At 51.4% G+C, this 13,497-nt stretch overlaps 1 long non-coding RNA gene across 1 annotated transcript; it reads left to right on the top strand.

Moving 5' to 3' along the window:
- The first annotated feature begins 1,448 nt into the window (after positions 1-1,448).
- On the top strand, positions 1,449-3,510 carry LOC125687800 (uncharacterized). The gene is made up of 4 exons (XR_007374411.1): positions 1,449-1,534; positions 2,057-2,115; positions 2,544-2,580; positions 3,476-3,510. It is a non-coding gene; the product is annotated as an uncharacterized LOC125687800 (long non-coding RNA).
- Positions 3,511-13,497: the final 9,987 nt, after the last annotated feature.

Raw genomic sequence — 13,497 nt, 5'->3', positions numbered from 1 at the left:
AGGTCTATGGGGTCTATGGAGGTCTATGAGGTCTATGGGAGGGTCTATGGAGGTCTATGGAGGTCTATGAGGGTCTATGAGGTCTATGGAGGTCTATGAGGTCTATGGGGTCTATGAGGTAGGTATATGGAGCAGGTCTAGGTCTATGGAGGTCTATGGGGTCTATGGAGGTCTATGGAGGTCTATGGGGTCTATGGGGTCTATGGAGGTCTATGGAGGTCTATGGGGTCTATGGGGTCTATGGGGTCTATGGAGGTCTATGAGGGTCTATGGAGGTCTATGAGGTCTATGGAGGTCTATGGAGGTCTATGGGGTCTATGGGGTCTATGAGGTCTATGGGGTCTATGGGGTCTATGGAGGTCTATGGGAGTCTATGAAGGTCTATGGGGTCTATGGAGGTCTATGGAGGTCTATGAGGTCTGTGGAGGTCTATGGAGGTCTATGGAGGTCTATGGAGGTCTATGGAGGTCTATGGAGGTCTATGGAGGTCTATGGAGGTCTATGGAGGTCTATGGGGTCTATGAGGTCTATGGAGGTCTATGGAGGTCTATGGGGTCTATGGAGGTCTATGAGGTCTATGGAGGTCTATGGGGTCTATGGAGGTCTATGGAGGTCTATGGAGGTCTATGGGGTCTATGGAGGTCTATGGAGGTCTATGGGGTCTATGGAGGTCTATGGAGGTCTATGGAGGTCTATGGAGGTCTATGGGGTCTATGGAGGTCTATGGAGGTCTATGGGTCTATGAGGTCTATGGAGGTCTATGAGGTCTATGGGGTCTATGGGGGTCTATGGAGGTCTATGGAGGGTCTATGGGGTCTATGGAGGTCTATGGAGGTCTATGGGGTCTATGAGGTCTATGGAGGTCTATGGGGTCTATGGAGGTCTATGGGAGGTCTATGGAGGTCTATGGAGGTCTATGGGGTCTATGGAGGTCTATGGGGTCTATGAGGTCTATGGAGGTCTATGGGGTCTATGGAGGTCTATGGAGGTCTATGGAGGTCTATGGGGTCTATGGGGTCCATGGAGGTCTATGGGGTCTATGGAGGTCTATGGGGTCTATGGAGGTCTATGGGGTCTATGGAGGTCTATGGAGGGTCTATAGAGGTCTATGAGGTCTATGGAGGTCTATGGAGGTCTATGGGGGTCTATGGAGGTCTATGTGGTCTATGGAGGTCTATGAGGTCTATGAGGTCTATGAGGTCTATGGAGGTCTATGAGGTCTATGAGGTCTATGGAGGTCTATGGAGGGTCTATGGGGTCTATGGGGTCTATGGAGGTCTATGGGGGTCTATGGGGTCTATGGAGGTCAATGGGGTCTATGGAGGTCTATGGAGGTCTATGAGGTCTATGGAGGTCTATGAGGTCTATGAGGTCTATGGAGGTCTATGGGGTCTATGGAGGTCTATGGGGTCTATGAGGTCTATGGAGGTCTATGAGGTCTATGGGGGTCTATGGAGGTCTATGGAGGTCTATGGAGGTCTATGGAGGTCTATGGGGTCTATGGGGTCTATGGAGGTCTATGGGGTCTATGGAGGTCTATGGAGGGTCTATGGGGTCTATGGAGGTCTATGGAGGTCTATGGGGTCTATGGAGGTCTATGGAGGTCTATGGGGTCTATGGAGGTCTATGAGGTCTATGAGGTCTATGAGGTCTATGGAGGTCTATGGAGGTCTATGAGGTCTATGGGGTCTATGGAGGTCTATGGAGGTCTATGGGGTCTATGGAGGTCTATGGGGTCTATGGGGGTCTATGGAGGTCTATGGGGTCTATGGAGGTCTATGGAGGTGTATGGAGGTCTATGGGGGTCTATGGAGGTCTATGGGGTCTATGGAGGTCTATGGAGGTCTATGGGGTCTATGGAGGTCTATGAGGTCTATGGAGGTCTATGGAGGTCTATGAGGTCTATGGAGGTCTATGAGGGTCTATGGGGTTCTATGGAGGTCTATGGAGGTCTATGGAGGTCTATGGGGTCTATGGAGGTCTATGAGGGTCTATGGAGGTCTATGGGGTCTATGGGGTCTGTGGAGGTCTATGGAGGTCTATGGAGGTCTATGAGGTCTATGGAGGTCTATGGAGGTCTATGGGGGTCTATGGGGTCTATGGAGGTCTATGGAGGTCTATGGGGTCTATGGAGGTCTATGGGGTCTATGGAGGTCTATGAGGTCTATGGAGGTCTATGGGGTCTATGGGGGTCTATGGAGGTCTATGGAGGTCTATGGAGGTCTATGAGGTCTATGGAGGTCTATGGAGGTCTATGAGGTCTATGGGGTCTATGGAGGTCTATGGGGTCTATGGAGGTCTATGGGGTCTATGGAGGTCTATGGAGGTCTATGGAGGTCTATGGGGTCTATGGGGTCTATGGGGTCTATGGAGGTCTATGGGGTCTATGGAGGTCTATGGGGTCTATGAGGTCTATGGAGGTCTATGAGGTCTATGGAGGTCTATGAGGTCTATGAGGTCTTGGAGGTCTATGAGGTCTATGGAGGTCTATGGAGGTCTATGGAGGTCTATGGGGTCTATGGAGGTCTATGGAGGTCTATGAGGTCTATGGAGGTCTATGAGGTCTATGAGGTCTATGAGGTCTATGGAGGTCTATGGGGTCTATGGAGGTCTATGGAGGTCTATGAGGGTCTATGGAGGTCTATGAGGTCTATGGAGGTCTATGAGGTCTATGAGGTCTATGGGGTCTATGGAGGTCTATGAGGTCTATGGAGGTCTATGGAGGTCTATGGAGGTCTATGGGGTCTATGGAGGTCTATGGAGGTCTATGGAGGTCTATGGGGTCTATGGAGGTCTATGAGGTCTATGGAGGTCTATGGAGGTCTATGGAGGTCTATGGAGGTCTATGGGGTCTATGGGGTCTATGGAGGTCTATGGAGGTCTATGGAGGTCTATGGAGGTCTATGGGGTCTATGGAGGTCTATGGGGTCTATGGAGGTCAATGGGGTCTATGGGGTCTATGGGGTCTATGGAGGTCTATGGAGGTCTATGAGGTCTATGGAGGGTCTATGGAGGTCTATGGAGGTCTATGGAGGTCTATGGGGTCAATGGAGGTCTATGGGGTCTATGGAGGTCTATGGAGGTCTATGGGGTCTATGGAGGTCTATGGGGTCTATGGGGGTCTATGGAGGTCTATGGAGGTCTATGGAGGTCTGTGGAGGTCTATGGAGGTCTATGGGGTCTATGAGGTCTATGGGGGTCTATGGAGGTCTATGGGGTCTATGGAGGTCTATGGGGTCTATGGAGGTCTATGGGGGTCTATGGGGTCTATGGAGGTCTATGGAGGTCTATGGAGGTCTATGAGGTCTATGGGGTCTATGGGGTCTATGGAGGTCTATGGAGGTCTATGTAGGTCTATGAGGTCTATGAGGTCTATGGGGTCTATGGAGATCTATGGAGGTCTATGGAGGTCTATGAGGTCTATGGGGTCTATGGGGTCTATGGAGGTCTATGGAGGTCTATGTAGGTCTATGAGGTCTATGAGGTCTATGGGGTCTATGAGGTCTATGGAGGTCTATGGAGGTCTATGGAGGTCTATGGAGGTCTATGGAGGTCTATGGGGTCTATGGAGGTCTATGGGGTCTATGAGGTCTATGGGGTCTATGGAGGTCTATGGGGTCTATGGAGGTGCTAAGGGAGGTCTATGGAGGTCTATGGGGTCTATGAGGTCTATGGGGTCTATGGAGGTCTATGGGGTCTATGGAGGTCTATGGGGTCTATGGGGTCTATGGAGGTCTATGGGGTCTATGGGTCTATGGGGTCTATGGAGGTCTATGGAGGTCTATGGGAGGTCTATGAGGTCTATGGAGGTCTATGGGGTCTATGGGGTCTATAGAGGGTCTATGGGGTCTATGGGGTCTATGGAGGTCTACGAGGTCTATGGAGGTCTATGGGGTCTATGGGGTCTATGGAGGTCTATGGGGTCTATGAGGTCTATGGGGTCTATGGAGGTCTATGAGGTCTATGAGGTCTATGGAGGTCTATGGGGTCTATGGAGGTCTATGGAGGTCTATGGGGTCTATGGAGGTCTATGGGGTCTATGGAGGGTCTATGGGGTCTATGGAGGTCAATGGGGTCTATGGGGTCTATGGAGGTCTATGGAGGTCTATGGGGTCTATGGAGGTCTATGGAGGTCTATGGAGGTCTATGGGGTCTATGGAGGTCTATGGAGGTCTATGGAGGTCTATGGGGTCTATGGAGGGTCAATGGGGTCTATGGGGTCTATGGGGTCTATGGAGGTCTATGGAGGTCTATGAGGTCTATGGAGGTCTATGGGGTCTATGGGGTCTATGGAGGTCTATGGAGGTCTATGGAGGTCTATGGAGGGTCTATGGAGGTCTATGGGGTCCTATGGAGGTCTATGGAGGTCTATGGAGGTCTATGGAGGTCTATGGGGTCTATGGGGTCTATGGAGGTCTATGGAGGTCTATGGAGGTCTATGGAGGTCTATGGGGTCTATGGAGGTCAATGGAGGTCTATGGAGGTCTATGGGGTCTATGAGGTCTATGGGGTCTATGGAGGTCTATGGGGTCTATGGAGGTCTAAGGAGGTCTATGGAGGTCTATGGGGTCTATGAGGTCTATGGGGTCTATGGAGGTCTACTGGGGTCTATGGAGGTCTATGGGGTCTATGGGGTCTATGGGGTCTATGGAGGTCTATGGAGGTCTATGGAGGTCTATGAGGTCTATGGAGGTCTATGGGGTCTATGGGGTCTATAGAGGTCTATGGGGTCTATGGGGTCTATGGAGGTCTATGAGGGTCTATGGAGGTCTATGGGTCTATGGGGTCTATGGGGTCTATGGGGTCTATGGGGTCTATGGGGTCTATGGAGGCCTATGGGGTCTATGGAGGTCTATGGGGTCTATGGAGGTCTATGAGGTCTATGAGGTCTATGGAGGTCTATGGGGGTCTATGGAGGTCTATGGAGGTCTATGGGGGTCTATGGAGGTCTATGGGGTCTATGGAGGTCAATGGGGTCTATGGGGTCTATGGGGTCTATGGAGGTCTATGGAGGTCTATGAGGTCTATGGAGGTCTATGGAGGGTCTATGGAGGTCTATGGGGTCTATGGAGGTCTATGGGGTCTATAGAGGTCTATGGAGGTCTATGGGGTCTATGGAGGTCTATGGAGGTCTATGGAGGTCTATGGGGTCTATGGGGTCCATGGAGGTCTATGGGGGTCTATGGAGGTCTATGGGGTCTATGGAGGTCTATGGGGTCTATGGAGGTCTATGGAGGTCTATAGAGGTCTATGAGGTCTATGGAGGTCTATGGAGGTCTATGGGGTCTATGGAGGTCTATGAGGTCTATGGAGTCTATAGAGGTCTATGAGGTCTATGGAGGTCTATGAGGTCTATGAGGTCTATGAGGTCTATGGAGGTCTATGAGGTCTATGAGGTCTATGGAGGTCTATGGAGGTCTATGGGGTCTATGGGGTCTATGGAGGTCTATGGGGTCTATGGGGTCTATGGAGGTCAATGGGGTCTATGGAGGTCTATGGAGGTCTATGAGGTCTATGGAGGTCTATGAGGTCTATGAGGTCTATGGAGGTCTATGGGGTCTATGGAGGTCTATGGGGTCTATGAGGTCTATGGAGGTCTATGAGGTCTATGGGGTCTATGGAGGTGTATGGAGGTCTATGGGGTCTATGGAGGTCTATGGGGTCTATGGGGTCTATGGAGGTCTATGGGGTCTATGGAGGTCTATGGAGGTCTATGGGGTCTATGGAGGTCTATGGAGGTCTATGGGGTCTATGGAGGTCTATGGAGGTCTATGGGGTCTATGGAGGTCTATGAGGTCTATGGAGGTCTATGAGGTCTATGAGGTCTATGGAGGTCTATGAGGTCTATGGGGTCTATGGAGGTCTATGGAGGTCTATGGGGGTCTATGGAGGTCTATGGGGTCTATGGGGTCTATGGAGGTCTATGGGGTCTATGGAGGTCTATGGAGGTGTATGGAGGTCTATGGGGTCTATGGAGGTCTATGGGGTCTATGGAGGTCTATGGAGGTCTATGGGGTCTATGGAGGTCTATGAGGTCTATGGAGGTCTATGGAGGTCTATGAGGTCTATGGAGGTCTATGAGGTCTATGGGGTCTATGGAGGTCTATGGAGGTCTATGGAGGTCTATGGGGTCTATGGAGGTCTATGAGGTCTATGGAGGTCTATGGAGGTCTATTGAGGTCTATGGAGGTCTATGGAGGTCTATGGAGGTCTATGGGGTCTATGGAGGTCTATGAGGTCTATGGGGGTCTATGGAGGTCTATGGGGTCTATGGAGGTCTATGAGGTCTATGGAGGTCTATGGGGTCTATGGGGTCTATGGAGGTCTATGGAGGTCTATGGAGGTCTATGAGGTCTATGGAGGTCTATGGAGGTCTATGAGGTCTATGGGGTCTATGGAGGTCTATGGGGTCTATGGAGGTCTATGGGGTCTATGGAGGTCTATGGAGGTCTATGGAGGTCTATGGGGTCAATGGGGTCTATGGGGTCTATGGAGGTCTATGGGGTCTATGGAGGTCTATGGGGTCTATGAGGTCTATGGAGGTCTATGAGGTCTATGGAGGTCTATGAGGTCTATGAGGTCTATGGGGTCTATGGAGGTCTATGGAGGTCTATGGAGGTCTATGGGGTCTATGGAGGTCTATGGAGGTCTATGAGGTCTATGGAGGTCTATGAGGTCTATGGAGGTCTATGAGGTCTATGAGGTCTATGGGGTCTATGGAGGTCTATGGGGTCTATGGGGTCTATGGAGGTCTATGGAGGTCTATGGAGGTCTATGGAGGTCTACGGAGGTCTATGGGGTCTATGGAGGTCTATGAGGTCTATGGAGGTCTATGGAGGTCTATGGAGGTCTATGGGGTCTATGGGGTCTATGGAGGTCTATGGGGTCTATGGGGTCTATGGAGGTCTATGGAGGTCTATGGAGGTCTATGAGGTCTATGGGGTCTATGGGGTCTATGGACGTCTATGGAGGTCTATGTAGGTCTATGAGGTCTATGAGGTCTATGGGGTCTATGGAGGTCTATGGAGGTCTATGGAGGTCTATGAGGTCTATGGGGTCTATGGGGTCTATGGAGGTCTATGGAGGTCTATGTAGGTCTATGAGGTCTATGAGGTCTATGGGGTCTATGAGGTCTATGGAGGTCTATGGAGGTCTATGGAGGTCTATGGAGGTCTATGGAGGTCTATGGGGTCTATGGAGGTCTATGGGGTCTATGAGGTCTATGGGGTCTATGGAGGTCTATGGGGTCTATGGAGGTCTAAGGAGGTCTATGGAGGTCTATGGGGTCTATGAGGTCTATGGGGTCTATGGAGGTCTATGGGGTCTATGGAGGTCTATGGGGTCTATGGGGTCTATGGAGGTCTATGGGGTCTATGGGGTCTATGGGGTCTATGGAGGTCTATGGAGGTCTATGGAGGTCTATGAGGTCTATGGAGGTCTATGGGGTCTATGGGGTCTATAGAGGTCTATGGGGTCTATGGGGTCTATGGAGGTCTACGAGGTCTATGGAGGTCTATGGGGTCTATGGGGTCTATGGAGGTCTATGGGGTCTATGGGGTCTATGGGGTCTATGGAGGCCTATGGGGTCTATGGAGGTCTATGGGGTCTATGGAGGTCTATGAGGTCTATGAGGTCTATGGAGGTCTATGGGGTCTATGGAGGTCTATGGAGGTCTATGGGGTCTATGGAGGTCTATGGGGTCTATGGAGGTCTATGGGGTCTATGGAGGTCAATGGGGTCTATGGGGTCTATGGAGGTCTATGGAGGTCTATGGGGTCTATGGAGGTCTATGGAGGTCTATGGAGGTCTATGGGGTCTATGGAGGTCTATGGAGGTCTATGGAGGTCTATGGGGTCTATGGAGGTCAATGGGGTCTATGGGGTCTATGGGGTCTATGGAGGTCTATGGAGGTCTATGAGGTCTATGGAGGTCTATGGGGTCTATGGGGTCTATGGAGGTCTATGGAGGTCTATGGAGGTCTATGGAGGTCTATGGAGGTCTATGGGGTCTATGGAGGTCTATGGAGGTCTATGGAGGTCTATGGAGGTCTATGGGGTCTATGGGGTCTATGGAGGTCTATGGAGGTCTATGGAGGTCTATGGAGGTCTATGGGGTCTATGGAGGTCAATGGGGTCTATGGAGGTCTATGGGGTCTATGGAGGTCTATGGAGGTCTATGGAGGTCTATGGAGGTCTATGAGGTCTATGGGGTCTATGGAGGTCTATGGGGTCTATGGGGTCTATGGAGGTCTATGGGGTCTATGGGGTCTATGGAGGTCTATGGAGGTCTATGGAGGTCTATGGAGGTCTATGGAGGTCTATGGGGTCTATGAGGTCTATGGAGGTCTATGGGGTCTATGGAGGTCTATGGGGTCTATGGAGGTCTATGAGGTCTATGGAGGTCTATGGAGGTCTATGGAGGTCTATGGAGGTCTATGGAGGTCTATGGGGTCTATGGGGTCTATGGGGTCTATGGAGGTCTATGGGGTCTATGGGGTCTATGGGGTCTATGGAGGTCTATGGGGTCTATGGAGGTCTATGGAGGTCTATGGAGGTCTATGGAGGTCTATGAGGTCTATGGGGTCTATGGAGGTCTATGGGGTCTATGGGGTCTATGGAGGTCTATGGGGTCTATGGGGTCTATGGAGGTCTATGGAGGTCTATGGAGGTCTATGGAGGTCTATGGAGGTCTATGGGGTCTATGAGGTCTATGGAGGTCTATGGGGTCTATGGAGGTCTATGGGGTCTATGGAGGTCTATGGGGTCTATGGGGTCTATGGGGTCTATGGAGGTCTATGAGGTCTATGGAGGTCTATGGAGGTCTATGGAGGTCTATGGAGGTCTATGGAGGTCTATGGGGTCTATGGGGTCTATGGGGTCTATGGAGGTCTATGGGGTCTATGGGGTCTATGGGGTCTATGGAGGTCTATGGGGTCTATGGAGGTCTATGGGGTCTATGGAGGTCTATGGGGTCTATGGGGTCTATGGAGGTTTATGGAGGTCTATGGAGGTCTATGGGGTCTATGGAGGTCTATGGGGTCTATGGGGTCTATGGAGGTTTATGGAGGTCAATGGGGTCTATGGGGTCTATGGGGTCTATGGAGGTCTATGGAGGTCTATGAGGTCTATGGAGGTCTATGGGGTCTATGGGGTCTATGGGGTCTATGGAGGTCTATGGAGGTCTATGGAGGTCTATGGAGGTCTATGGGGTCTATGGAGGTCAATGGGGTCTATGGAGGTCTATGGGGTCTATGGGGTCTATGGAGGTCTATGAGGTCTATGAGGTCTATGGGGTCTATGGAGGTCTATGGAGGTCTATGGAGGTCTATGGAGGTCTATGAGGTCTATGGGGTCTATGGAGGTCTATGAGGTCTATGGAGGTCTATGGAGGTCTATGGAGGTCTATGGGGTCTATGGGGTCTATGGGGTCTATGGAGGTCTATGGGGTCTATGGGGGTCTATGTAGGTCTATGAGGTCTATGAGGTCTATGGGGTCTATGGAGGTCTATGGGGTCTATGGAGGTCTATGGGGTCTATGGAGGTCTATGGAGGTCTATGAGGTCTATGGGGTCTATGGGGTCTATGGAGGTCTATGGGGTCTATGAGGTCTATGGGGTCTATGGAGGTCTATGGAGGTCTATGGAGGTCTATGGGGTCTATGAGGTCTATGGAGGTCTATGGAGTCTATGGAGGTCTATGGAGGTCTATGGGGTCTATGGAGGTCTATGGAGGTCTATGAGGTCTATGGAGGTCTATGGGGTCTATGGGGTCTATGGAGGTCTATGGGGTCTATGGGGTCTATGGAGGTCTATGGAGGTCTATGGGGTCTATGGAGGTCTATGGAGGTCTATGGAGGTCTATGGAGGTCTATGAGGTCTATGGGGTCTATGGAGGTCTATGGGGTCTATGGGGTCTATGGAGGTCTATGGGGTCTATGGGGTCTATGGAGGTCTATGGAGGTCTATGGAGGTCTATGGAGGTCTATGGAGGTCTATGGGGTCTATGGGGTCTATGGGGTCTATGGAGGTCTATGGGGTCTATGGGGTCTATGGGGTCTATGGAGGTCTATGGGGTCTATGGGGTCTATGGAGGTCTATGGGGTCTATGGAGGTCTAAGGAGGTCTATGGAGGTCTATGGGGTCTATGGGGTCTATGGGGTCTATGGAGGTCTATGGGGTCTATGGGGTCTATGGGGTCTATGGAGGTCTATGGGGTCTATGGGGTCTATGGAGGTCTATGGGGTCTATGGAGGTCTAAGGAGGTCTATGGAGGTCTATGGGGTCTATGAGGTCTATGGGGTCTATGGAGGTCTACGGGGTCTATGGAGGTCTATGGGGTCTATGGGGTCTATGGGGTCTATGGAGGTCTATGGAGGTCTATGGAGGTCTATGAGGTCTATGGAGGTCTATGGGGTCTATGGGGTCTATAGAGGTCTATGGGGTCTATGGGGTCTATGGAGGTCTATGAGGTCTATGGAGGTCTATGGGGTCTATGGGGTCTATGGAGGTCTATGGGGTCTATTGGTTCTATGGGGTCTATGGAGGCCTATGGGGTCTATGGAGGTCTATGGGGTCTATGGAGGTCTATGAGGTCTATGAGGTCTATGGAGGTCTATGGGGTCTATGGAGGTCTATGGAGGTCTATGGGGTCTATGGAGGTCTATGGGGTCTATGGAGGTCAATGGGGTCTATGGGGTCTATGGGGTCTATGGAGGTCTATGGAGGTCTATGAGGTCTATGGAGGTCTATGGAGGTCTATGGAGGTCTATGGGGTCTATGGGGTCTATGGGGTCTATGGAGGTCTATGGGGTCTATGGGGTCTATGTAGGTCTATGAGGTCTATGAGGTCTATGGGGTCTATGGAGGTCTATGGGGTCTATGGAGGTCTATGGGGTGTATGGAGGTCTATGGAGGTCTATGAGGTCTATGGGGTCTATGGGGTCTATGGAGGTCTATGGGGTCTATGAGGTCTATGGGGTCTATGGAGGTCTATGGAGGTCTATGGAGGTCTATGGGGTCTATGAGGTCTATGGAGGTCTATGGGGTCTATGGAGGTCTATGGAGGTCTATGGGGTCTATGGAGGTCTATGGGGTCTATGGGGTCTATGGAGGTCTATGGGGTCTATGGGGTCTATGGAGGTCTATGGAGGTCTATGGGGTCTATGGAGGTCTATGGAGGTCTATGGAGGTCTATGGAGGTCTATGAGGTCTATGGGGTCTATGGAGGTCTATGGGGTCTATGGGGTCTATGGAGGTCTATGGGGTCTATGGGGTCTATGGAGGTCTATGGAGGTCTATGGGGTCTATGAGGTCTATGGAGGTCTATGGGGTCTATGGAGGTCTATGGGGTCTATGGAGGTCTATGAGGTCTATGGAGGTCTATGGAGGTCTATGGAGGTCTATGGAGGTCTATGGAGGTCTATGGGGTCTATGGGGTCTATGGGGTCTATGGAGGTCTATGGGGTCTATGGGGTCTATGGGGTCTATGGAGGTCTATGGGGTCTATGGGGTCTATGAGGTCTATGGGGTCTATGGGGTCTATGAGGTCTATGGAGGTCTATGGGGTCTATGGAGGTCTATGGAGGTCTATGGAGGTCTATGGGGTCTATGGAGGTCTATGGGGTCTATGGGGTCTATGGAGGTTTATGGAGGTCTATGGAGGTCTATGGGGTCTATGGAGGTCCATGGGGTCTATGGAGGTCTATGGAGGTCTATGGAGGTCTATGGGGTCTATGGAGGTCTATGGGGTCTATGGGGTCTATGGAGGTTTATGGAGGTCTATGGAGGTCTATGGGGTCTATGGAGGTCTATGGAGGTCTATGGGGTCTATGGGGTCTATGGGGTCTATGGAGGTCTATGGAGGTCTATGGAGGTCTATGGGGTCTATGGGGTCTATGGAGGTCTATGGGGTCTATGGAGGTCTATGGGGTCTATGAGGTCTATGAGGTCTATGGAGGTCTATGGGGTCTATGGGGTCTATGAGGTCTATGGGGTCTATGGGGTCTGCGGGGTCTATGGAGGTCTATGGGGTCTATGGAGGTCTATGGAGGTCTATGGGGTCTATGGGGTCTATGAGGTCTATGGAGGTCTATGGAGGTCTATGGGGTCTATGGAGGTCTATGGGGTCTATGGGGTCTGCGGGGTCTATGGAGGTCTATGAGGTCTATGGAGGTCTATGGAGGTCTATGGGGTCTATGGGGTCTATGGGGTCTATGGGGTCTATGGAGGTCTATGGGGTCTATGAGGTCTATGGAGGTCTATGGGGTCTATGGGGTCTGCGGGGTCTATGAGGTCTATGGAGGTCTATGGGGTCTATGGGGTCTATGGAGGTCTATGGAGGTCTATGGGGTCTATGGAGGTCTATGGGGTCTATGGAGGTCAATGGGGTCTATGGGGTCTATGGGGTCTATGGAGGTCTATGGAGGTCTATGAGGTCTATGGAGGTCTATGGGGTCTATGGGGTCTATGGAGGTCTATGGAGGTCTATGGAGGTCTATGGAGGTCTATGGAGGTCTATGGGGTCTATGGAGGTCTATGGAGGTCTATGGAGGTCTATGGGGTCTATGGGGTCTATGGAGGTCTATGGAGGTCTATGGAGGTCTATGGAGGTCTATGGGGTCTATGGAGGTCAATGGGGTCTATGGAGGTCTATGGGGTCTATGAGGTCTATGGGGTCTATGGAGGTCTATGGGGTCTATGGAGGTCTAAGGAGGTCTATGGAGGTCTATGGGGTCTATGAGGTCTATGGGGTCTATGGAGGTCTATGGGGTCTATGGAGGTCTATGGGGTCTATGGGGTCTATGGAGGTCTATGCGGTCTATGGGGTCTATGGGGTCTATGGAGGTCTATGGAGGTCTATGGAGGTCTATGAGGTCTATGAGGTCTATGGAGGTCTATGGGGTCTATGGGGTCTATGGGGTCTATGGAGGTCTATGGAGGTCTATGGAGGTCTATGAGGTCTATGGAGGTCTATGGGGTCTATGGGGTCTATAGAGGTCTATGGGGTCTATGGGGTCTATGGAGGTCTATGAGGTCTATGGAGGTCTATGGGGTCTATGGGGTCTATGGAGGTCTATGGGGTCTATGGGGTCTATGGGGTCTATGGAGGCCTATGGGGTCTATGGAGGTCTATGGGGTCTATGGAGGTCTATGAGGTCTATGAGGTCTATGGAGGTCTATGGGGTCTATGGAGGTCTATGGAGGTCTATGGGGTCTATGGAGGTCTATGGGGTCTATGGAGGTCAATGGGGTCTATGGGGTCTATGGGGTCTATGGAGGTCTATGGAGGTCTATGAGGTCTATGGAGGTCTATGGAGGTCTATGGAGGTCTATGGGGTCTATGGGGTCTATGGGGTCTATGGAGGTCTATGGGGTCTATGGGGTCTATGTAGGTCTATGAGGTCTATGAGGTCTATGGGGTCTATGGAGGTCTATGGGGTCTATGGAGGTCTACGGGGTCTATGGAGGTCTATGGAGGTCTATGAGGTCTATGGGGTCTA

The sequence above is a fragment of the Lagopus muta genome, unplaced genomic scaffold, assembly GCF_023343835.1.
Source record: "Lagopus muta isolate bLagMut1 unplaced genomic scaffold, bLagMut1 primary scaffold_222_ctg1, whole genome shotgun sequence".
Classification (NCBI taxonomy): Eukaryota; Metazoa; Chordata; class Aves; order Galliformes; family Phasianidae; genus Lagopus; species Lagopus muta.
Note: the sequence above shows the minus strand (reverse complement) of the source record. Positions and strands in the feature narration are given on the sequence as shown.